The following is a 27,238-nucleotide window of genomic DNA, read 5'->3' as shown; positions in this document are numbered from 1 at the left end:
TTTCTAAACTTCTGGCAATATACTTCTGCTTCATCCTGACCCTGACATAGAGTCAGCAAGATCTTTTCTGCCTGATCCACAGAATTAGGTTCGTCATAAAGCAATCCAAGCGCTAGAAAAAATGCATCTACATTAAGCAATGCAGGATTTCCTGGCTCAAGGGAGAATGCCCAGTCTTGCGGGTCACCACGCAACAAAGAAATAACAATCTTCACTTGCTGAATGGGGTCACCAGAAGAGCGGGGTTTCAGAGCAAGAAACAGTCTGCAATTATTTTTGAAATTCAAAAATTTAGATCTATCCCCAGAAAACAAATCGGGAATTAGAATTCTAGGCTCTAACATCGGATTCTGAACTACATAATCTTGAATACTCTGTACCCTAGCAGCGAGTTGATCCACACAAGAAGACAAACTTTGAATATCCATATCTACACCTGAGTCCTGAACCACCCAGAGGTTAAGGGGAAAAGAAAGACAAAACAAGCTGCAAAGAAAAAAAAATTGCCTCAGAACTTCTCTTTTCCCTCTTTTGAGATGCATTAACACTTTGTGGGCCAGCTGTACTGTTATGGACCTGGTGGTTAGGAGCACCCGAAATGACCTGATGGTTAAAATGGAAAACCTGGGACAAGCTCTGAGGAAGTGGTAACTCTACTGACCGCAATTCCTAATCCTATCACAAACACTAGAAATAGCCGTGGAGCGTACCTAACTCTCACTAGACGCCTCTTCACAGCCTAAGAGCTAACTACCCCTAAAGATAGAAATAGCAGCCTACCTTGCCTCAGAGAAATTCCCCAAAGTAAAGGTAGCCCCCAACAAATATTGACTGTGAGTTAAGAGGGAAGTAACAAACACAGGAATGAAACAGATTTTAGCAAAGGAGGCCGAATCTTCTCTAGATAGACAGAAGATAGGAAAGGGAACTATGCGGTCAGTATTAAAAACTACAAAAGCCACGCAGAGTGTGCAAAAGGACCTCCACACCGACTCACGGTGTGGAGGTGCAGCTCTGCACCCCCAGAGCTTCCAGCTAGCAAGGAAATATCATAATAGCAAGCTGGACTAGAAACATAGCATGTACTGAGAAATATATTAAAAAACCAATGAACAGCAAATGAACTAGCAAAGACTTAGCTTCTGCTGGAGTAGACAGGTCATCTGAGAAATCCAAGAGAGATCTGAACCAGTACTGAGACATTGACAGCTGGCATAAACTAACGACCTGGGCAGAGTTAAATAGGGAAGCCAGCAGCAGCAATAAACGAAGGCAGCTGAGAAAGCCAACCTCAAAGATCAGCAGTTCCACTCAAAGCCACCAGAGGGTGTCCAAGGACAGAACTCACCAAAGTACCATTCACGACCACAGGAGGGAGCCCGAGAACGGAATTCACAATACAAGTTCTATTCTATTATCTTTTCCAACAAACCGATGTATCATTCTGCTCCGCTTCCCCTTCTTTAAACCATGCTAAACACAGATCGGACTGCAAGTACAACATGATTTAGATCTGATTTAACATGATTTAATATTTAGTTGCCAGTGAAAAAACTGCTATTTCTGAAGTTTTTAATTAAGGGTTTAATTAAACTTTAATAATTGAACTAAAACTATTAAGAAAATGCCCATAGACAATGAATGCAGTGGTAGTGTGCATGCTTCACTACAGGTTAATTCAAATGGGGACATGGGACCCCAATAATCATGATCAATCTGAGACTCAGTAGTGGGTAGGTGATAATTTTCTATGTGGACAAACGCCTTAAATCTCTGTAGAAATAAAACATTTTACAATTATTCTATGATACTAGCCTGCCATTAGTTACATAAGCAAATCTAGGATGATAGATTCATTTAAATTACTCAAAAATATATTTACAGTAGGGGAAATAAGTATTTGATCCCTTGCTGATGTTGTAAGTTTGCCCACCGACAAAGACATGAAGAGTCTACAATTTTAAGAGTAGGATAATTTTAACATTGAGAGATAGAATATCAAAAATAAAATGCAGAAAATCACATTATATAAATTATATAAATTTATTTTAATTTTGCAGTGAGAAATAAGTATTTGATCCCCTACCAACCATTAAGAGTTCTGGCTCCTACCGACTAGTTAGACATTCCTAATCAACTCGTTACCTGCATTAAAGTCACCTTTAAAAAAAAACTCCTGTCAACAGACTCATTTAATCAGTCAGACTCTAACCTCTACAACATGGGCAAGACCAAAAAGCTTTATAAGGATGTCAGGGACAAGATCATAGACCTGCGCAAAGCTGGAATGGGCTACAAAACCATAAGTAAGACGCTGGGTGAGAAGGAGACAACTGTTGGTGCAATAGTAAGAAAATAGAAGAAATACAAAATGACTGTCAATGGACATCAATATGGAGCACCATGCAAAATCTCACCTTGTGGGGTATCCTTGATCACGAGGAAGAGATCACCCTAAAACTACATGGGGGAACTTGTTAATGATCTCAAGGCAGCTGGGACCACAGTCTCCAAGAAAACCATTGGTAACACATTACGCCGTAAAGGTTTAAAATCCTGCAGTGCCCCAAAGGTCCCCATGCTCAGAAAGGCACTTGTGCAGGCCCATCTGAAGTTTGCCAATGAACACCTGGATAATTCTGTGAGTGATTGGGAGAAGGTGCTGGTCAGATGAGACAAAAATTGAGGTCTTTCGTATTAACTCAACTCACCGTATTTGGAGGAAGAGAAATGTTGCCTATGACCCAAAGAACACCATCCCCACTGTCAAGCATGGAGGTGGAAACATTATGTTTTGGGGGTGTTTCTCTGCTAAGGGCACAGAACTACTTCACCACATCAATAGGAGAATGGATGGAGCCATGTACCGTAAAATCCTGAGTGACAACCTCCTTCCCTCCGCTGGGACATTAAAAATGGGTCGTGTCTGGGGCTTCGAGCAAGACAATGGCCCAAAACATACAGCCAAGGCAACAAGGGAGTGGCTCAAAAAGAAGCACATTAAGGTCATGGAGTGGCCTAGCCAGTCTCCAGACCTTAATTCCATAGAAAACTTATGGAGGGAGTTGAAGCTCCAAGTTGCCAAGTGACAGCCTCAAAATCTTAACGATTTAGAGATGATCTGCAAAGAGGAGTGGACAAAAATTCCTCCTGAGATGTGCGCAAACCTCATCATCAACTACAAAAAAACATCTGACTGCTGTGCTTGCCAACAAGGGTTTTACCACCAAGTATTAAGTCTTGTTTGCCAGAGGGATCAAATACTTATTTCTCACTGCAAAATGCAAATCAATTTATATAATTTACACAATGTGATTTTCTGGATTTTATTTTTGATATTCTATCTCTCAATGTTAAAATTAACCTACCCTTAAAATTATAGACTGTTCATGTCTTTGTCAGTGGATAAACATACAAAATCAGCAAGGGATCAAATACTTATTTCCCCCACTGTATATTTATTGCCCAAAGTAGCCACCAGATACCTCCAATCTAAGGTGTCACAGAGTATGGTCCCTAACAGCGACAAACGAAGGAACACAGCATTTGCTTGGAAAGTTAATAAACTCTTAGAGCTAACTAACATTTGAAATACCATACTTATTACCCCATTCATTTTAGGAAAGTTTTAGGGGCTTGGTTATCCCAGAGGAGCCTTTGTTACAATGTGGTGACATCACCCACCTAATACATGTTTCTTCCTGAGGATGCAGACTAGTTCATTCATTTCCAGTCTGTTAATATAATCAGTGGATCACCCACAATCAACAAGGCAACCACGTTGAACTTAAGTGTCTTATTCTATAACCAAATAATTCCCTGCTTCAGCCATTACTATATTATAGAGCGTTTGTCATTTTTAAATAGACTCAAATGCATAAACAAATGAGCTATACAAATCATGTTTTTGGGCTATATTAATAAAAATAAAAAATATATATTTCTAAAGGTGCCATTGACATGAAATTCTTACCAGGTGTCGGAAACAACCCATCCAATCCACACAGGCAAAGAAATCAAACCATAGATGTATATAAACTAAGTTATGTGTAATAATGAGAAATTACACAGGGAAAAGTATTAAACACATGAAGAGGCAGAGGTGCAAAAAAACATGGAAAGTCCTCACTCCAGCTAAAATATATTACTAATGTGAAAGCAATCCTGCCACTTAGTGAAAAATAATATCAGCTGGTTCAACTAATGACCTATAAAAAAAAGTGTCTTGCTGCCCAGGAGCCACACAAGAAACATCTCACGAAGGGTAAAACCAGTGAGCCGTCTCAAGACCTTTGCAACCTTATTGTTGCAAAATATGCCGATGGCATTCCATATAGAAGAATTTCTAAATTACTGAAGGTTCAAGTGAGCACTGTTCGGGCCATAATCCATAAGTGGAAATAACAATTTCACTATAAACTGGCCTCAACCAGGTGCTACCCAAAAGATTTCAGACAGAAGAATGAAAATAATTATCAGTCAAGTTGTCCAAGAGCCAAGAAACACATTTTGAAGAGCTACTGAAAAACCTGGAATCAGCAGGTACAATTATTTCAAAGAAAACAATAAGTAATGCACTAAACCTCCATGACCTGTATGCACGCTCACTACGCAAGACTCCATTGCTTAACAAAAAGCATGTTCAAGTGCATTTAAAGTTTTCTCAACAACATTTAGACAAGCGCGTGAGATACTGGGAGTATAAAGTCAGATGAGACCAAAATTGAACTCTTAGGATAACATAATACACACCATGCTTAAAGGCCAAAAGGTACAGCATATCACCCAAAAGCACCATACCAACAGTGAAGTTTGGAGGTGGGAACATCATGGTGTGGGGTTGTTTTTCAGCATAATGCACTGGCAAACTTAAAGGGAACCTATCACCCCGTTTTTTTCGGTATGAGATAAAAATACTGTTAAATAGGGCCTGAGCTGTGCATTACAATAGTGTAGTTTGTGGACCCCGATTCCCCACCTATGCTGCCGAAATACGTTACCAAAGTAGTCATTTTCGCCTGTCAATCAGGCTGGTCAGGTCGGATGGGCGTGGCTTCTTCCCCCAGATATTGCGTAGTTTTCCGTTGGTGGCGTAGTGGTGTGCGCATGTCCAAGGTCCCCAATCCTGCACGGGGGGGGTGAAAATAGCAGCGATGTCCGTTATTCCATTGGTGATCGGTGGGCGCGGCCATCTTCCTTTGGCCGCGCGTGCGCAGAAGCGGCGCTCTGCTGGCCGCGGCTTCAGGAAAATGGCCGCGGGATGCCGCGCGTGCGCAGATGGAGATCGCGGCGGCCATTTTCCTAAAGCCGCGGCCAGCAGAGCGCCGCTTCTGCGCATGCGCGGCCAAAGGAAGATGGCCGCGCCCACCGACCACCAATGGAATAACGGACATCGCTGCTATTTTCACCCCCCCCGTGCAGGATTGGGGACGTTGGACATGCGCACACCACTACGCCACCAACGGAAAACTACGCAATATCTGGGGGAAGAAGCCACGCCCATCCGACCTGACCAGCCTGATTGACAGGCGAAAATGACTACTTTGGTAACGTATTTCGGCAGCATAGGTGGGGAATCGGGGTCCACAAACTACACTATTGTAATAGACAGCTCAGGCCATATTTAACAGTATTTTTATCTCATACCGAAAAAAACGGGGTGATAGGTTCCCTTTAATATTATTAAAGGAAGGATGAAAGGACAAATGTACCGAGACATTCTTGATAAAAATGTGCTGCCATCTACCAAGATGAAATGAGGGTGGACATTTCAACAACTCAATGATCTAAAACACACACCAAAGGAAACTCTTAATTGGTTTGACAGAAAGAAAATAAAGCTTCTACAATGGTCCAGCCAAACACCTGACCTAAATCCAATAGAAGATGCATGGAAGGTATTAAAGCTCAGAGTTCATAGAAGGAGCCCACGGGACCTTCATGATGTAAAGAGCGTTTATGTGGAAGAATGGGCCAAAATCACACCTGAGCAATGCCTGCGACTAGTTTCTCCATACAGAAGGCGTCTTGAAGCTTTCATCACCAATAAAGGCTTTTGTTCAAAGTAATGACTACATTTCAGTAAGTGTGTTCAACACTTTTTCCCTGTGTCATTTCGTATTTTTACACATAATTAATTTATGGACATCTACAGTCTGATTGCTTTACTTGTGTGGATTGAGTGGTTTGTTACCAACATCTGCTGTTAATTTCATGTCAATAGCACCTTTAGAAATACATTCATGTACTTAGAATATTAGTGACGTGTTAAATACTTATTTCACCCACTGTATATACATTGTATATAGTAATTGTAACACTAGCCACAAGGCCTAATACTGGACCCATACATCCCGTTCTTTTCAGAAAACACATGGGCATACGCTGCAATAGAGTGGCTCTGACTCAAGTGACTTATAGAAATATTTTATGGGCATGTTCTGCTCTGGTAAATGGTGACTGTGAAAGGAAAGGAAATGGAGACGGTGCGGTGCGGCCATCACATACTGTGACTGGTAGATCCAATATTATCTACTGAATATAGAGATGTTACCTTTCATCACAATCCTGTCTGTGATGATAGTGAGACTGCTGTTCAGGACAGTCTAAAAAAGTGTAAAAATCACAAGATTTCTTAGGTTTTTTTTTTCACTTAGAAAAGTGATATGGAAAATCATAAAATGCATAAAACCCTAATTTTAGGTGATTTTCTTAAGGCACATTTATTTTAAAAATATTAAAGAGTGTGAAGAAGCAATGAGAATAAAACTTTGGACAATTCCTTTTTGTTGGAAAGGTCTCCTAACCATAAGCTGATCACGGGTTATACTGATGCGGGAACCCTCAACAATTCCTTGCAAATAGTGATGAGTGAGCGTGCTTAGATAAGGTGTTATCTGAGCATGCTCGTGTGCTAACAGAGTGTCTTTGATGCGCTCTAATACTATGTTCGAGTTGCTGTAGCTGCATGTCTCGCAGCTGTTTGTTAAGCAATCCCTGCATGTGTTGTGGATGACAGCAGCGAGACATGCAGCTGTGGGGACTTGAACATATTATTCGAGCACGCCAAAGACACTCAGTTAGCACCTGAGCATGCTGAGATAACACCTTATCCGAACACGCTCACTCATCACTACTTGCAATCTGTATGGGAACAGCGCCACCTTAGGGGAAATGAAGAACTACATGGTTCACACTGAAATCAATGGGTTGTAAAGAATAGTTGTATTGTGTCTTCCAGTCTGAGAGATACTCTTGGTAGACACTCAGCAATTTAGCTAATAGATGCAGGTACTGAATAGGGGGATAGTCTCTACTAGAACAAAATTCCTTAATTGGGTATTTAGGTAAATGAGTTTTATAAACCATGCATCCCCTTTAAAATCTCATCTGATTGACCCACCCATTGGATGAGGAAGACTGCACTTCATAAGTTATTAATTTAAAGTACAGAAGTGCAAATTAAAAAAAAAAAATCCAAGTCAAACATATAACGTTAATCAAGGAAATACATGTCATATGCAGCAGCTATGGAACATCTGGAGAGAGCTAGTTGGTTTTATTAATTTCGATACTGGGGAGCAAAAAAAAATCATTTTGAAAAATGGGCCCAAGTGTTATAAAAATTATGTGGGGGAGAGAAAACATCCTGGATCTTTAGCAGTTCTTCCCTCTACATACTATAGTCACAGGAAGCCTCAGCAGTTTGTCTGTAGCTCCTTCCCCTCTTCATAGACTTCGATCAGAGCTAGGGAAAATTTGATTCCTTAGTAAAGATAGATCCAGTCAGAGTTAAGCAGCTTTTTAGAGTTCATAAAATGGGAGGAGAAAAGAAGTGACCGATAAGTAGGAAAATATGCACTTTTTTTCTAATAAGATGAATTACAATGTTTCTTATCTTCACTAGTACCATTGATTCGTTAACAAATAAAATCCTATGCTCCCATCTGATACCTCTGACCACATTTACCATCAGCTCTTGTGCTCAACTGCAAGCCAGCAGTGAGCGGACCCCCTGTAACTCCGCCTAAACCCCTCCCGGTCCGCCCTTATCAACATATCTTGTGTAGTGCATTGCTACGGGGAATAGAAGTAAACATAGGCTAAAAAGCAGTGTGTATACATACAGCGTGTGTACATATATATATATATATATATATATATATATATATATATATATATACAGTACAGACCAAAAGTTTGGACACACCTTCTCATTTAAAGATTTCTCTGTATTCTCATGACTATGAAAATTGTACATTCACACTGAAGGCATCAAAACTATGAATTAACACATGTGGAATTATATACTTAACAAAAAAGTGTGAAACAACTGAAATTATGTCTTATATTCTAAGTTCTTCAAAGTATCCACCTTTTGCTTTAATGACTGCTTTGCCCACTCTTGGCATTCTTTTGATGAGCTTCAAGAGGTAGTCACCGGGAATGGTCTTCCAACAATCTTGAAGGAGTTCCCAGAGATGCTTAGCACTTGTTGGCCCTTTTGCCTTCACTCTGCGGTCCAGCTCACCCCAAACCATCTCGATTGGGTTCAGGTCTGGTGACTGTGGAGGCCAGGTTATCTGACACGGTGATTGGAACCAAAGATCTCAAATTGGACTCATCAGACCAAAGCACAGATTTTCACTGGTCTAATGTCCATTCCTTGTGTTCTTTAGCCCAATCAAGTCTCTTCTGCTTGTTGCCTGTCCTTAGCAGTGGTTTCCTAGCAGCTATTTTACCATGAAGGCCTGCTGCACAAAGTCTCCTCTTAACAGTTGTTGTAGAGATGTGTCTGCTGCTAGAACTCTGTGTGGCATTGACCTGGTCTCTAATCTCAGCTGCTGTTAACCTGCGATTTCTGAGGCTGGTGACTCGGATAAACTTATCCTCAGAAGCAGAGGTGACTCTTGGTCTTCCTTTCCTGGGGCGGTCTTCATGTGAGCCAGTTTCTTTGTAGCGCTTGATGGTTTTTGCCACTGCACTTGGGGACACTGTCAAAGTTTTCCCAATTTTTCGGACTGACTGACCTTCATTTCTAAAAGTAATGATGGCCACTTGTTTTTCTTTACTTAGCTGCTTTATTCCTGCCATAATGCAAATTCTAGCAGTCTATTCAGTAGGAGTATCAGCTGTGTATCCACCAGACTTCTGCACAACACAACTGATGGTCCCAACCCCATTTATAAGGCATGAAATCCCACTTATTAAACCTGACAGGGCACACCCGTGACGTGAAGACCATTCCCGGTGACTACCTCTTGAAGCTCATCAAGAGAATGCCAAGAGTGTGCAAAGCAGTCATCAAAACAAAAGAAGGCTACTTTGAAGGACCTAGAATATAAGACATAATTTCAGTTGTTTCACACTTTTTTGTTAAGTATATAATTCCACATGTGTTAATTCATAGTTTTGATGCCTTCTGTGTGACTGTACAATTTTCATAGTCATGAAAATACAGAAAAATCTTGAAATGAGGAGGTGTGTCCAAACTTTTGGTCTGTACTGTATATATATATATATATATATATATATATACTAGCTGTACTACCCAGCTTCACCTGGGTTAATGACTGCTGTTAGCAAAATAGAATGTGTTAACAAAAATTTATTCTGCACACAAAAACCACAAAACAAATAGATAGAAATGTAATTATTAAAAGGCAAAAACTAAGCTAATAGAATTCCACAACATATATTAGCTTTGTTATACTGAGATTGTCTTTGTTGCCTATATTAACCAATCAGAGCTCAGATTAATTAACTGTAGCAAAATAGAAGCTGAGCTGTGATTGGTTGCTATTGGCAGCCTGATAAATCCCCAGCCAACAGGAAGCCCTCCCCCCTGGCAGTATATATTAGCTCACACATACACATAATAGACTGGTCATGTGACTGACAGCTGCCGGATTCCTATATGGTACATTTGTTGCTCTTGTAGTTTGTCTGATTATTAATCAGATTTTTATTTTTGAAGGACAATACCAGACTTGTGTGTGTTTCAGGGCGAGTTTCATGTATCAAGTTGTGTGTGTTGAGTTGCGTGTGGCGACATGCATGTAGTGACTTTTGTGAGATGAGTTTTGTGTGGCGACATTCGTGTAGCAACATTTTGTGTGTCGAGTTGCATGTGACAGGTTAGTGTAGCAAGTTGTGTGCAGCAAGTTTTGAGCATGGCGAGTATTGCGCGTGGCGAGTTTTATGCGTGGTGCGTTTTGAGTATGTGCAAGTTTTGTGTGAGGCAACTTTTGCATGTGGTGCAACTTTTGTACATGTGGCAATTTTTCTGTGTGTGCAAGTTTTGCATGAGGTGAGTTTTCCATGAGGTGAGTTTTGCGTGAGCCTAGTTTTGCATATGGCGAGTTTTGCATGTAGCGAGTTTTGCGCGTGGCGAGTTTTGAGTGGTGACTTTTGTGTTTCGACTTTTATGTGGCGAGGTTGGTGTATGTGTGGTGAAATGTGCGCTGAGGGTCGTATATGTGTTCAAGCACGTGGTAGTGTGTGGCGCATTTTGTGTTTGTGTTCATATCCCCGTGTGTGGTGAGTACCCCATGTCGGGGCCCCACCTTAGCAACTGTACGGTATATACTCTTTGGCGCCATCGCTCTCATTCTTTAAGTCCCCATTGTTCACATCTGGCAGCTGTCAATTTTTCTCCAACACTTTCCCCTTCACTTTTTCCCCATTATGTAGATAGGGGCAAAATTGTTTGGTGAATTGGAACGCGCGGGGTTAAAATTTCACCTCACAACATAGCCTATGATGCTCTCGGGGTCCAGACGTGTGACTGTGCAAAATTTTGTGGCTGTAGCTGTGACGGTGCAGATGCCAATCCCGGACATACACACATACATACATACATACACACATTCAGCTTTATATATTAGATATACCTGTATGTAATCTCCTGTATATAGTATATACCTGTGTGTCATCTCACCTATATATAGTATATATCTGTGTGTCATCTCCTCCTGTATATAGTATATACCTGTATGTCATCTCCTCCTGTATATACTATATACCTGTAGGTAATCTGCTCCTGTATATAGTATATACCTGTGTGTCATCTCCTCCTGTATATAATATATACCTGTATGTCATCTCCTCCTGTATGTAGTATGTACCTGTATGTCATCTCCTCCTCTATATAGTATATACCTGTGTGTCATCTCTCCTGTATATAGTATATATCTGTGTGTCATCTCCTCCTGTATATAGTATATACCTGTGTGTCATCTCCCCTGTAAATAGTTTATACCTGTGTGTCATCTCCTCCTGTATATAGTATATATCTGTATGTCATCTCCTCCTGTATTAGACCTCGTTCACACGTTATTTGGTCAGTATTTTTACCTCAGTATTTGTAAGCTAAATTGGCAGCCTGATAAATCCCCAGCCAACAGTAAGCCCTCCCCCCTGGCAGTATATATTAGCTCACACATACACATAATAGACTGGTCATGTGACTGACAGCTGCCGGATTCCTATATGGTACATTTGTTGCTCTTGTAGTTTTTCAGCTTATTAATCAGATTTTTATTTTTGAAGGATAATACCAGACTTGTGTGTGTTTTAGGGCGAGTTTCGTGTGTCAAGTTGTGTGTGTTGGGTTGCGTGTGGCGACATGCATGTAGCGACTTTTGTGAGATGAGTTTTGTGTGGCGACATGCGTGTAGCAACTTTTTGTGTGTCGAGTTGCATGTGACAGGTTAGTGTAGGAAGTTGTGTGCAGCAAGTTTTGCGCATGGCGAGTTTTGCGCATGGTGAGTTTTATGTGTGGTGCCTTTTGAGTATGTGCAAGTTTTGTGTGAGGCAACTTTTGCATGTGTTGCAACTTTTGTGCATGTGGCAATTTTTCTGCGTGTGCAAGTTTTGCGTGTGGCGAGTTTTCCATGAGGTGAGTTTTGCACGTGTGGCGAGTTTTGCATGTGGAGAGTTTTGCGCGTGGCGAGTTTTGAGCGGCGACTTTTGTGTTTTGACTTTTATGTGGCGAGGTTGGTGTATGTGTGGTGAAATGTGTGCTGAGGGTCGTATATGTGTTCGAGCACGTGGTAGTGTGTGGCGCATTTTGTGTGTGTGTTCATATCCCCGTGGTGGTGTGGTGATTATCCCATGTCGGGGCCCCACCTTAGCAACTGTACAGTATATACTCTTTGGCGCCATCGCTTTCACTCTTTAAGTCCCCCTTGTTCACATCTGGCAGCTGTTAATTTGCCTCCAACACTTTTCCTTTCACTTTTTCCCCATTATGTAGATAGGGGCAAAATTGTTTGGTGAATTGGAAAGCGTGGGGTTAAAATTTCACCTCACAACATAGCCTATGACGCTCTCGGGGTCCAGACGTGTGACTGTGCAAAATTTTGTGGCTGTAGCTGCGACGGTTCAGATGCCAATCCCGGACATACACACACATACACACACACATACATACACACACGCATTCAGCGTTATATATATTAAGATATATATATATATATATATATATAGAGAGAGAGAGAGAGAGAGAGAGAGAGAGAGAGAGAGAGAGAGAGAGCAAAATCAGAACAGCATCATATTACCACAATTGTAGTGCAAAGCTTTCCAAACCAATGATCCAATGGTTCCAATCATAAGAGAAAAAAATCCTTTTAAAAGGATTGTATATCCGAAACGTTGCCATGCCGTACAGGCATTAAAAGCCCACATTTTTATTTTTTGTGTGCTCTTTTCCTTTTTTTCTCATATATATATATATATATATATATATATATATATATATATATATATATACACACACACGCTGTATGTATACACACTGCCTTTTAGCCTATGTTTACTTCTATTCCCTTCTATATATAATAATCCACCTTGCTGTACACATACATATACAAACTGCACAGGTCCAGAGTGAGAACTGCTGAATGGAGCCCCGCCCACCCACACATCAAACCCCGCCCACCCATCAGTTTCCTGAGCTCGGAACGGAGCCAGACTCTGACGTGACCTCACAGGAAGTCAGAGGATTCTCAGCCGGAGGTCATGTGACCAGGAGAGCAGCTCAGCTTATAGAAGCGTATCTATTGCAGTTAGTCTACATGAGAGGGACTTGTAACATAGTCACCAACCCCTTTAAATTTGGTCATGAATTCCATTATGAATTTCCATAAAAAAGTGACTTGTCAATTCTTTTTTTTTTTTTCAAAACTTAGTCAAATAACAATTCTCTGTATGAACAGTAACATGGATTAAACATTAAAATATTTTGGAAATTTATGGAAAGAGTGTTTGAAGCAGTTATTGATGCGCATTTTGGAGGAGATCCGCTTCAAAATTAAAAAAAAAAAACACTACATGAACATACCCTAAGGAGCAAGTCATGTGATCCATGGGAGAAATAGTGCCGATGTGAGTGATATCACTGTATGAATATTTTTCCATATTATTATTTCTTATTATCACCTCCAATTATAACTAGAAGCATAAATGTCATTTAAAAAAGGGTACAGCTCCTGGAAGAGTTTTACCCATAACCCCCTTAACCTTGTTTTTGGCCGGCGCACCCGGCATGCCCAGGCATTATACAGATAGCCTGTTGATTTCAATAGTCCCAATGTAATGCTCAATGTCCCCTATGATGGCTCTGCAGGGAAATTGAACACTTGCTGCTGTAGATATTAAAATATATTTGGAGCCTAAAATACATTAAAAAGAAAAAGGAGAACCATTTAAAAAAAACAACACATGAAATCCATTATTTCCAAGTATGAGTCCCTAGAATGAAATGCTACAATGATACATGTAGTAGAATAAGTTGCGATACTCACTGGGGGATATTATTCCTGGCTGGTATCAGTCATCAAGTCTTTTCAAATCAGACTGTGTAGCCTGTGAAAAAGAACAGTTTTGTTATCTTATACAATGTTATTTAACTGTGTAACTTTATTACATAAATATTGTATCCAAAGAACTGACTAATTAGATTAGCACCATTTCATTTGCTGAGGCTGCTGGGAGCTCCTGACATCATCAGGACATGTTGGTGATTTGGCTGAAGAAAATAAACATAGGCACTCAACTTATGCAGAGCTTTGTGTGATTTAATGTAGTTATCAAATAAAACGTTTCAGCCACAATGAAAGGCCTTCTTCAGTAACGATTAGTATCAGAGGAAGATGAAAGCGTAGGTGAACGTAGTTATATAGCATCGGCACATTAGCAGAAATATCTGTACAAAGGTATAATGCCTAAACCTGTGTAACCGGTGTGTAGTGGAGGCCCAAGAAGGACAGCGTGCTGGCATGTCTGGCAGGGACGCAGCATCCATCGCTAGTCAGCTGACCAATGTGCTGCTGGAAGCTCCAGACATCATCAGGACAATGTTGGTGATTTTGTTGAGGCTGCTGGGAGCTCCTGACATCATCATGACAATGTTGGTGATTTGGCTGAGGCTGCTGGAAGCTCCTGACATTATCAGGACAATGTCGGTGATTTTGTTGAGGCTGCTGGGAGCTCCTGACATCATCATGACAATGTTGGTGATTTGGCTGAGGCTGCTGGAAGCTCCTGACATTATCAGGACAATGTCGGTGATTTTGTTGAGGCTGCTGGTAGCTCCTGACATCATCAGGACAATGTAGGTGATTTTGTTGAGACTGCTGGGAGCTCCTGACATCATCAGGACAATGTTGGTGATTTGGCTGAGGCTGCTGGAAGCTCCTGACATTATCAGGACAATGTTGGTGATTTTGTTGAGGCTGCTGGTAGCTCCTGACATCATCAGGACAATGTCAGTGATTTTGTTGAGGCTGCTGGGAGTTCCTGACATCATCAGGACAATGTAGGTGATTTTGTTGAGGCTGCTGGGAGCTCCTGACGACATCAGAATAATGTCAGTGATTTTGTTGAGGCTGCTGGTAGCTCCTGACATCATCAGGACAAAGTTGGTGATTTTGTTGAGGCTGCTGGGAACTCCTGACATCATCAGGACAATGTCAGTGATTTTGTTGAGGCTGCTGTTAGCTCCTGACATCATCAGGACAATGTAGGTGATTTTGTTGAGGCTGCTGGTAGCTCCTGACATCATCAGGACAATGTAGGTGATTTTGTTGAGGCTGCTGGAAGCTCCTGACATCATCAGGACAATGTTGGTGATTTTGGTGAGGCTGCTGGGAGCTCCTGACATCATCAGGACAATGTTGGTGATTTTGGTGAGGCTGCTGGGAGCTCCTGACATCATCAGGACAATGTTGGTGTAAGTGATTGTTTAGCATGTAGAGAAGCAGCACTCATTGCTTATTTAACCCCTTAGTGACAGAGCCAATTTGGTACTTAATGACCGAGCCAATTTTTACAATTCTGACCAGTGTCACTTTAAGAGGTTATAACTCTGGAATGCTTTATTGGATCCCGCTGATTCTGAGACTGTTTTTTCGTGACATATTGTACTTCAAGTTAGTGGTAACATTTCTTCGATATTACTTGCGATTATTTATGAAAAAAATGGAAATATGGCGAAAATTTTTTAAATGTTGCAGTTTTCAAACTTTGTATTTTTATGCCCTTAAATCAGAGAGATATGTCACAAAAAATAGTTCATAAATAACATTTCCCACATGTCTACTTTACATCAGCACAATTATGGAAACAATTTTTTTTTTGTTAGGGAGATATAAGGGTTAAAAGTTGACCAGCAATTTCTCATTTTTACAACACCATGTTTTTTTTAGGGACCACATCACCTTTGAAGTCATTTTGAGGGGTCTATATGATAGAAAATAACCAAGTGTGACACCATTCTAAAAACTGCACCCCTCAAGCTGCTCAAAACCACATTCAAGAAGTTTATTAACCCTTTACGTACTTCACAGGAACTGAAACAATGTGGAAGAAAAAAATGAACATTTAACTTTTTTTTGCAAACATTTTATTTCAGAACCATTTTTTTTAATTTTCACAAGTGTAAAAACAGAAATTTAACCACAAATTTTGTTGTGCAGTTTTTCCTGAGTACGCCGATACCCCATATGTGGAGGTAAACCACTGTTTGGGCGCACCGCAGAGCTTGGAAGTGAAGGAGCACCGTTTGACTGTTTCAATGCAGAATTGGCTGGAATTGAGATCGGACGCCATGTCGCGTTTGGAGAGCCCCTAATGTGCCTAAACAGTGGAAACCCCCCACAAGTGACACCATTTTGGAAACTAGACCCCTTAAGGAACTTATCTAGATGTGTGGTGAGCACTTTGAACCCCCAAGTGCTTCACAGAAGTTTATAACGTAGAGCCGTGAAAATAAAAAATCGCATTTGTTTTCACAAAAATGATTTTTTTCGCCCACAAATTCTTATTTTCACAAGGGTAACAGGAGAAATTAGACCACAAAAGTTGTTGTGCAATTTCTCCTGAGTACGTCAATACCCCATATGTGGGGGTAAACCACTGTTTGGGCGCACCGCAGAGCTTGGAAGTGAAGGAGCACCGTTTGACTTTTTCAATGCAGAATTGGCTGGAATTGAGATCGGATGCAATGTCGCGTTTGGAGAGCCCCTGATGTGCCTAAACAGTGGAAACCCCCCACAAGTGATACCATTTTGGAAACTAGACCCCTTAAGGAACTTATCTAGATGTGTGGTGAGCACTTTGAACCCCCAAGTGCTTCACAGAAGTTTATATCGTAGACCCGTGAGAATAAAAAATCGCATTTTTTCTACAAAAATATTTTTGCCCCCAAATGTTTATTTTCACAAAGGTAACAGGAGAAATTAGACCACAAAAGTTGTTGTGCAATTTCTCCTGAGTACGTCGATACCCCATATGTGGGGGTAAACCACTGTTTGGGCGCACCGCAGAGCTTGGAAGAGAAGGAGTGTCGTTTTACTTTTTCAATGTAGAATTGGCTGGAATTGAGATCGGACGCCATGTCACGTTTGGAGAGCCCCTGATGTGCCTAAACAGTGGAAACCCCGCACAAATTACACTATTTTGGAAACTAGACCCCTTCAGGAACTTATCTAGATGTGTGGTGAGCACTTTAAACCCTCAGGTGCTTCACAGAAGTTTATAATGTAGAGCCGTGAAAATAAAAAAATCGCATTTTTTCTACAAAAATGATCTTTTTGCCTCCAAATTTTTAATTTACCAAGGGTAACAGGTGAAAATGGACCCCAGAAGTTGTTGTACAATTTGTCTTGAGTACGCCGACACCCCATATGTGGGGGTAAACCACTGTTTGGGCGCATGGCTGAGCTCGGAAGCAAAGGAGCGCCATTTGACTTTTCAATGCAAAATTGACTGGAATTGAGATCGGACGCCATGTCGCGTTTGGAGAGCCCCTGATGTGCCTAAACAGTAGAAACCCCCCAAAAGTGACCCCATTTTGGAAACTAGACCCCCCATGGAATTTATCTAGATGTGTAGTGAGAACTTTGAATGCCCAAGTGCATCACAGAAGTTTATAATGCAGAGTCGTGAAAATAAAAAATATATTTTTTTAACAATAAAGATTTTTTAACCCCCAAGTTTTTATTTTCACAAGGGTAACAAGAGAAATTGGACCCCAAAAGTTGTTGTCCAATTTGTCCTGAGTATGCTGGTACCCCATATGTGGGGGTAAACCACTGTTTCGGCGCATGGCAGAGCTCGGAAGGGAAGGAGCGCCATTTTGGAATGCAGACTTTGATAGAATTGTCTGCGGGCGTTATGTTGCGTTTGCAGACCCCTAATGTACCTAAACAGTAGAAACCCCCAACAAGTGACCCCATTTTGAAAAATAGACCCCCCCAAGGAACTTATCTAGATATGTGGTGAGAACTTTGAATGCCCAAGTGCTTCACAGAAGTTTATAATGCAGAGTAGTGAAAATAAAAAATATTTTTTTTTCCCACAAAAAAGATTTTTTTAGCCCCCAAATTTTTATTTTCACAAGGGTAACAAGAGAAATTGGACCCCAAAAGTTGTTGTCCAATTTGTCCTGAGTATGCTGGTACCCAATATGTGGGGGTAAACCACTGTTTGGGCGCACAGCAGAGCTCGGAAGGGAAGGAGCGCCATTTTGAAATGCAGGCTTTGATAGAATGGTCTGCGGGCGTTATGTTGCGTTTGCAGAGCCACTGATGTACCTAAACAGTAGAAACCCCCCACAAGTGACCCCATTTTGAAAACTAGACCCCCAAGGAACTTATCTAGATATGTGGTGAGAACTTTGAATGCCCAAGTGCTTCACAGAAGTTTATAATGCAGAGTAGTGAAAATAGAAAATATATTTTTTTTTCCACAAAAAAGATTTTTTAGCCCCCAAGTTTTTATTTTCACAAGGGTAACAAGAGAAATTGGATGCCAATATTTGTTCTCCAATTTGTCCTGAGTATGCTGGTACCCCACATGTGGGGGTAAACCACTGTTTTGGCACACGGCAGAGCTAGGAAGAGAAGGAGCGCCATTTTGGAATTCAGACTTTGATAGAATTGTCTGTGGGTGTTATGTTGTGTTTGCAGAGCCCCTGATGTACCTAAACAGTAGAAACCCCCCACAAGTGACCAAATTTTGGAAACTAGACCCCCTAAGGAACTTATCTAGATATGTGGTGAGAACTTTGGATGCTCAAGTGCTTCACAGAAGTCTATAATGCAGAGTAGCGAAAATAAAAAAATATTTTTTTTTCCCACAAAAAAGACTTTTAGCCCCCAAGTTTTTATTTTCACAAGGGTAACAGGAGAAATTGGACCCCAAAAGTTGTTGTCCAATTTATCCCGAGTACGCTGATGCCCCATATGTGGGGGTAAACCACTGTTTGGGCGCACGGCAGAGCTCAGAAGGGAGGGAGCACCATTTGACTTTTTTAGCGCAAAATTGGCTGTCGTGTTTGGAGACCCCCTGATGTACCTAAACAGTGGAAACCCCCAAATTATAACTCCAACCCTAACTCCAACACACCCCTAACCCTAATCTCAACCCGATCCATAATCCTAATCACAACCCTAACGATAATCACAACCCTAACCCCAAAACAGCCCTAATCTCAACCCTAACCATAACCCTAATCAAAACCCTAAATCCAACACACCCCTAACCCTAATCCCAACCCTAATCCCAACCCTAACCCTAATCCCAACCCTAATCCCAAACGTAACCCTAATCCCAACCCTAATCCCAAACGTAACCTAATCCCAACCCTAATCCAAACCCTAACCCTAATCCCAACTCTAACCCTAACTTTAGCCCCAACCCTAACCCTAACTTTAGCCCCAACCCTAACCATAACTTTAGCCCCGTCGTCACAAAAAAAGTTCAATGTAACCTTTTTTTTGTACGTCGCGTCCGCCATTTCCGCGCATGCGTGGCCGTAACTCTGCCCCCTCCTCCCCAGGACATAGACTGGGCAGCGGATGCGTTGAATAACTGCATCCGCTGCCCACGTTGTGCACAATTTTCACAACGTGCGTCGGTACGTCGGGCCGACGCATTGCGACCGCCCCGTACCGACGCAAGTGTGAAAGAAGCCTAAGGCTACTTTCACACTAGCGTCGTACTCGGCCCATCGCAGTGTGTTGGGCCGACGTACCGACGCTAGCGTTGTAAGCGCCGCACAATGGGTGCAGCGGATGCTGCTTTTTCAACACATCCGCTGCCCCATTGTGAGGTGCGGGGAGGCGGGGGCGGAGTTCCGGCCGCGCATGCGCGGTCGGAAATGGCGGACACGTCGCACAAAAAAGTTACATGTAGCTTTTTTTGTGCCGACGGTCCGCCAAAGCACGACGCATCCGTCGCACAATCCGTCGCAAATGCAAGCCAATGGAGAAAAAAACGCATCCTGCAAGCACTTTTGCAGGATGCGTTTTTTCTCCAACGACGCATTGCGATGGAAGCCAAAAAACGCTAGTGTGAAAGTAGCCTAACCCTAACCCTAGCCCTAACCCTAAATTTAGCCCCAACCCTAACCCTAACCCTAGCCCTAACCCTAACTCTAACCCTAGCCCTAACCCTAACCCTAATTTTAGCCCCAACTCGTCTCTCCTGCCGGCCGGCAGATGGCAGCAGATGGCGGGCGCACTGCGCATGCGCCCGCCATGAGGAAAAAGCCGGCCGGCAGGAGGAGACAGAAGAGGACCCAGGGACACCGGGTGCGTATGATAGGGTCCCTGAATCCCCCTATTTCTCTGTCCTCTGATGTGCGATCACATCAGAGGACAGAGAATTACAGATCGCTTTTTTTTTTTTTTTTGCGGTCGCCGGTAAACTGTTAATTACCGGCGATCGCAAAACAGGGGTCGGTGCAAACCGACCCCGATCATGTTCTTTGGGGTCTCGGCTACCCCCGGCAGCCGAGACCCCAAAGATCTTCCGGGTGCCAGGCGGCGGGCACACTGCGCGTGCGCCCGCCATTTTTTCCCCGGAAAAAAGATGGCGGCGCCCATCGGGAGCCACGAGGAGCACCGGGGGAGATAGGTGAGTATTGGGGGGCTATCGGGGGCCATCGGGGACCCTATTTCTCTGTCCTCCAATGTGCGATCACATCGGAGGACAGAGAAATTAAATGGCAAATCGCGGTTTTTTGTTTTTTTTTTGCGACCGCCGGTAAACGGTTAATTACCGGCGATCGCAACTCGGGGGTCGGTAAAACCCCCCCGAATCATGTTCTCTGGGGTCTCGGCTACCCTCGGCAACCGAGACCCCAGAGAAAATCCGACTCTGGGGGGCGCTATTCACTTTTTCCACAGCGCCGATAATTAACGGCGCTGTGGTTTAAGTACCCTTAGCGGCCGCCGTTAAAAGGCGTATCGGCGGTCGTTAAGGGGTTAATGAGCAAACAATGATTCTGAGAAAAAAGTGGCAGACCAAGGCTGTGCGCGCACGTTGCGGATTTGCCCACGGATTTTTCCGCACTGAATCCGCACCTCTTGGCAGAAAACGCAGGTGCGTTTTTTGCGTGGTTTTGTATGCGTTTTTGAAAGCTTAATAAAGATCTATTATTGAACAACAAAAAAAAAGTTTTGTGATGTCATTACTGGTCCAACCTCCTCTTTTACATTTGTCCAACCCACACTCCATTACACACAGATAGATAGATAGACAGATAGATAATAGAAGGAATGAGATAGATAGATGATAGATAGATCTATACATAGATCGATAGATATTATCTATCTATAGATCTATCTATCTCATTCCTTCTATCTATCTATCTATCTATCGATTTCCTTTTATCTATATATCTATCAATCTCATTCCTTCTATCTATCTATCTATCTAGTTAGAAAAAAATGGAACAGCACTAAAAGTTAAATGGGTGCAAAGTCTCCCAGCAATCAATCCATACTTGTCAACATATAGTAGTAAAAAATGGAAGGCAGCACTCCAAAACTTAGTTTCAAAATAAGGTAGACTTTATTAGGTCCTAATAAAGTTCATCTTATTTTGAAACTACATTTTGGAGTGCTGCCTTCCGTTTTTTATAACTATCTATCTATATCTATCTATCTCATTCCTTCTATAGATCGATAGATAGATAGATAGATAGATAGATAGATAGATAGATAGATAGATAGATAGATAGATTATTAAGATATGTATAAATATAGAGTATATGGATACACTCACTGCTTGAGAAAAGCTCATTAGGAGCTGAAACGTTGCCTGAATATGTGGGTAAATTAAACCCTGCACGTTTTTGAATTGGAATAATGGAGTGCCTGATTTTGTAAACTTGGATGATCGGTGGACTGGTTGTCTGGGGGCCTTGCACCCGAAGATAAGTATTTTTGTGCTGTTCCCTTTTTCTTGTTGTAGATAGATAGATAGATAGATAGATAGATAGATAGATAGATAGATAGATAGATAGATAGGCTTGAGAAAGGCTCATATGGAGCCGAAACGTCGCCCAGACATGTGGGTTGATTAAATCTTCCATGTTCTCACTGAAGGAATGGAGTGCTGCCTCTTTTTTTGAATACTTGTGAACTGGTGTAATCACTGGACGGATTACCTGGGGGCCTTGCACCCGAAGATAAGTAAAATGTTGTGCTGTTCCCTTTCTTATATTGTAGATAGATAGATATGGGATAGATAGATAGATAGATAGATAGATAGATAGATAGATAGATAGATAGATAGATAGATAGATAGATAGATCTAATACCCTGCTTCCCCGAAAATAGGGCGCCCCCGAAAGTAAGGCATGCTAGGGGGAGCACTGTGCCTGCTGATATAAGGCACCCCCCCCCGAAAATGAGGCATACCTTGTTCTGTGCATGGGACATGCAGTTGTGTCTCGCTCCCGCTGTCCGGTGCCCGCCGGTGCCCGCCACTGCAGCCGCGCTGTTCGCAGGAGTTAATCACAGCCTCGGAGCTGTGTGCCGATCTCTGCCCATGAGCCCTGCGCCAATCACAGCACAGGAACCATGGGCCAGCTGACGTCATCCATAGCCTCTGATTCCCTGGGCTGTGATTGGCCCAGGGCTCCTGCGCTCTGATTGGCCCAGGGCTCCTGCGCTCTGATTGGTCCAGGGCTCATTTAAGGACAGTGCTATTGCTAGACATGAGAGATATGGGCCAATGATTCTGAAAGAAATGGAGTCACAAGAAATTCCACAGGAACTTCAGAGTTTGGATTGTTATGATGATGATGACGACATGGTTGTCATTGAATTTGTGTTTTGTGTTATTAAATATTGAGATCAGTAAATGAACCATTGTTCGTTGTTTTACATGTTGTACATGGAAATACTGTAATTATATGGTAGTAACAAGAAATTCTTGATACGATTCACAGTTTATTTGATTCTACTGTTTTGTGATGACTACTGTTCAGCATACGCTGGTATGTTAATAAATGTTAATTTTTTTGTTCCAAAAAAATTTGTCAATTCTTTTTCTTGAGAAAATAAGACACCCCCCGAAAATAAGACATGGTGCAACTTCCGGAGCAAAAATTAATATAAGACGGTGTCTTATTTTCGGGGAAACAGGGTATATAAAGCTGAATGTGTGTGTGTGTGTGTATGTCCGGGATTGGCATCTGCACCGTCGCAGCTACAGCCACAAAATTTTGCACAGTCACACGTCTGGACCCCGAGATCATCATAGGCTATGTTGTGAGGCGAAATTTTAACCCCGCGCTTTCCAATACACCAAACAATTTTGCCCCTATCTACATAATGGGAAAAAAGTGAAAGGAAAAGTGTTGGAGGCAAATTGACGGCTGCCAGATGTGAACAAGGGGGAATTAAAGAGTGAGAGCGATGGCGCCAAAGAGTATATGCCGTACAGTTGCTAAGGTGGGGCCCCGATATGGGATACTCACCACACACAGGGATATGAACACACACACAAAATGCGCCACACACTACCACGTGCTTGAACACATATCACCCTCAGCGCACATTTCACTACACATACACCAACCTCGCCACATAAAAGTCAAAACACAAAAGTCTCCACTCAAAACTCGCCACGCACAAAATTGGCTACATGCAAAACTCGCCACATGCAAAACTAGGCTCACGCAAAACTCGCCACACGTGCAAAACTCACCTCATGGAAAACTCGCCACACGCAAAACTTGCACACGCGGAAAAATTGCCTCATGCACAAAAGTTGCAACACATGCAAAAGTTGCCTCACACAAAACTTGCACATACTCAAAACGCACCACACATAAAACTCGCCATGCGCAAAACTTGCTGCACGCAACTTGCTACACTAACCTGTCACATTCAACTCAACACGAAAAGTTGCTACACGCATGTCGCCACCCAAAACTCATCTCACAAAAGTCGCTACATGCATGTCGCCACTCGCAACTCAACACACACAACTTGACACATGAAACTCGCCCTAAAACACACACAAGTCTGGTATTATCCTTCAAAAATAAAAATCTGATTAATAAGCAAACTGCAAGTGCAACAAATGTACCATATAGGAAATACGGCAGCTGTCAGTCACATGACCTGTCTATTATGTGTATGTGTGAGCTAATATATACTGCCAGGGGGGAGGGCTTCCTGTTGGCTGGGGATTTATCAGGCTGCCAATAGCTACCAATCACAGCTCAGCTTCTATTTTGCTACAGTTAATTAATCTGAGCTCTGATTGGTTAATATAGGCAACAAAGGACATTCTCAGTATAACAAAGCTTGTGTGACGTAATAGCATGTCAGTTAGGGTGTGTTGGTGGAAAGGCTGATGTCAGTCACATTACCTCTATGTGAGAGGATATAGAAACTGACAGTTACAGACTATTTTTACCACAATAAATGCCTCATAAGAAAAGGAATTCCATGGCACGAATGTCAGCTGATGCGAAAAGAAAAGCAGCATTACGTGCCAATGAAAAATGTGAAGAACGAGAAACAAGGCTGACACACATGAGAACAGCAGCTGCTTCCTCAAGAGCCAATGAACTTTCTGAGCAGAGGGAAGCAAGGCTTGCAGACAAGAGAACAAGAGCTGCTTCCTCAAGAGCCAATTAACTTTCTGAGGAGAGGGAAGCGAGACTTGCAGACATGAAAACAAGAGCTGCTTCCTCAAGAGCCAATGAACTTTCTGAGGAGAGGGAAGCGAGGCTTGCAGATAAGAGAAGAAGAGCTGCTTCCTCAAGGGCCAATGAGTCATCTCAGCAGAGAGAAGGCCGACTTGCCACTAAGAGAATTGCTATTTCTTCCACCAGGGCACAGGAAATAGTTGGAGATTTGAAACATGCTGCCTTTTGTTACCAGTCAGACATAAACTATCAGGATAATCCTAAAGTTCAGATAGGAAAAATGGATGTGGTCTGCATGTACTGCAGTGCCCTGAAATGGAAAGATGAACCGCCAGGTTTATGCAGTGCAAATGGCAAGATAAAACTTCCACCTCTCCTGTCACCACCAGATCCCCTAAAGTCTCTGATGACAGGTACCAGTACAATATCAAAGCATTTCTTGGACAACATCAGGAAGTACAACTCCTGCTTCCAAATGACATCATTTGGTGCAACAAAAGAAATGTTTACAACAGGATTTATGCCGACATTTAAAGTTCAAGAACAGGTTTACCATTCAATTGGCTCACTGCTTCCATTACAAGGAGAAGAACCTCAATTTCTTCAACTCTTCTTCATGGGAAAAGCAGAAGCAGAGGCTCAGCAGAGATGCTCTTTAATTCCTAACACTCGCCTTGATATTGTCACTATTTTGCAGCAGTTTCTTCACTCATAGATTGTAAGCTTGCGAGCAGCAGGGCCCTCATTCCTCCTGGTATCTGTTTTGAACTGTGATTTCTGTTATGCTGTAATGTCTGTTGTCTGTATAAGTCCCCTCTATAAGTTGTAAAGCGCTGCGGAATATGTTGGCGCTATATAAATAAAATTATTATTATTATTATTATTATTATTATTATTCACTCCAACAATCCATATGTTCAACTTTTCAAGACTGCACTTGAATGCATGCCAAATGCCGATTACAAGGTTGTCATTTGAGCTGACAAAACACCACAAGGTGAGCATCAGCGACGTTTCAATGCTCCCACATTTGATGAGGTAGCCATCTTGATTGTAGGTAATGATTTTCAAAGCTGTGACATTGTGCTTCAGAAAGGGAACAATAGTTTGCAACGAGTAGCAGAAACTCACAGGTCTTATGATGGTCTGCAATATCCAATCATCTTTTGTCAGGTACAGGAAGGCTATCACTTTGGAATACCTCAGACAGATCCTACAACAGACAACCCTTCAGGAAAAAAAGTGTCTGCCATGGACTTCTATGCATATAGGCTCATGACAAGATTTGCAGAGGAAAATCACATATTGAAATGCAAACACCTCTTCCACCAATTTATTGTTGACATGTATGCAAAGATTGAGAGTGAACGTCTTTTACATATCCGACTAAATCAAAAGAAGCTCAGGGCAGAGGAATATATTCACCTTAGAGATGCTGTTGCAAATGATGCTGATCCAAAAGAGTTGGGGAAAATGGTTATTCTTCCATCAACTGTCACTGGAAGCCCACGACACATGTGAGAAAGTATGGCCGTCCAGATTTTTTCATTTTTCATCACCTTTACTTGCAATGCTGTCTGGGAGGAAATTGGAGGGCACCTGTTGCCGGGCCAAAAAACAGTGAATCGCCATGACTAGGGTTGAGCGAAACGGGTCGGCCATTTTCAGAAGTCGCCGACTTTGGGCAAAGTCGGGTTTCATGAAACCCGACCCCTGTGTGGGGTCGGCCATGAGGTCGGCGATCTTCTGAATCTGGTATCGGAATTCCGATACCGAGTTCCGATATGTTTGCGATATCGGAACTCGGTATCGGAATCCACATTTAAGTGTAAAATAAAGAATTAAAATAAAAAATATTGATATGCTCACCTCTCCGACGCAGCCTGGACATCGCCGCTGGTAACCGGCATCTTCCGTTCCTAAGAATGGCGCTTGAAAGACCTTTCGATGACGTCACGGCTTGTGATTGGTCGCGGCGGCCCACGTGACCGCTGAGCGACCAATCACAACAAGCCGTAACGTAATTCTCAGGTCCTAAATTCCTCATTCTAGGAATTTAGGCCATGAGAATTAAGTCACGGCTTGTGATTGGTCGCTGAGCGGTCACGTGGGCCGCCGCGACCAATCACAAGCCGTGACGTCATCGAAAGGTCCTTCACGCGCTGATTCTTAAGAAGGAAGGCTGCCGGAAAGAAGCAGGGTGCGTCCGAGGGTGAGTATATACCTAATAGGAATATACTCACCCTCGGCTTTTTCCGGCAGCCTTCCTTCTTAAGAATGAGCGCGTGAAGGACCTTTCGATGACGTCACGGCTTGTGATTGGTCGCGGCGGCCCACGTGACCGCTCAGCGACCAATCACAAGCCGTGACGTAATTCTCATGGCCTAAATTCCTAGAATGAGGAATTTAGGACCTGAGAATTACGTCACGGCTTGTTGTGATTGGTCGCTCAGCGGTCACGTGGGCCGCCGCGACCAATCACAAGCCGTGACGTCATCGAAAGGTCTTTCAAGCGCCATTCTTAGGAACGGAAGATGCCGGTTACCAGCGGCGATGTCCAGGCTGCGTCGGAGAGGTGAGCATATCAATATTTTTTATTTTAATTCTTTATTTTACACTTAAATATGGATCTCAGGGCCTGAAGGAGAGTTTCCTCTCCTTCAGACCCTGGGAACCATAGTATCCCATTGCACTGCATTGGGTTTCGCGTTTCGGCCGACCCCGACCCCGACTTTTTTATAGGATCGGCCGATTTCACTCGACCCGACTTTTGAGAAAGTC

General features: G+C 42.5%; 1 protein-coding gene across 1 annotated transcript in view; it reads right to left on the bottom strand.

Moving 5' to 3' along the window:
* The window catches only part of JCAD (junctional cadherin 5 associated), a 160,531-nt gene that overhangs the window by 71,400 nt on the left and 61,893 nt on the right, over nt 1-27,238 (bottom strand). The window contains exon 2 of the mRNA XM_077268473.1: nt 13,806-13,866. The gene's annotated coding sequence lies outside the window, so the exon portion shown is untranslated. The remainder of the gene's footprint in view (nt 1-13,805; nt 13,867-27,238) is intronic.

This window comes from Ranitomeya variabilis, chromosome 6 (assembly GCF_051348905.1).
Source record: "Ranitomeya variabilis isolate aRanVar5 chromosome 6, aRanVar5.hap1, whole genome shotgun sequence".
In the NCBI taxonomy this organism is placed as follows: Eukaryota; Metazoa; Chordata; class Amphibia; order Anura; family Dendrobatidae; genus Ranitomeya; species Ranitomeya variabilis.
The sequence above is the reverse complement of the archived record's forward strand: the minus strand, read 5'-3'. Positions and strand labels throughout refer to the sequence as shown.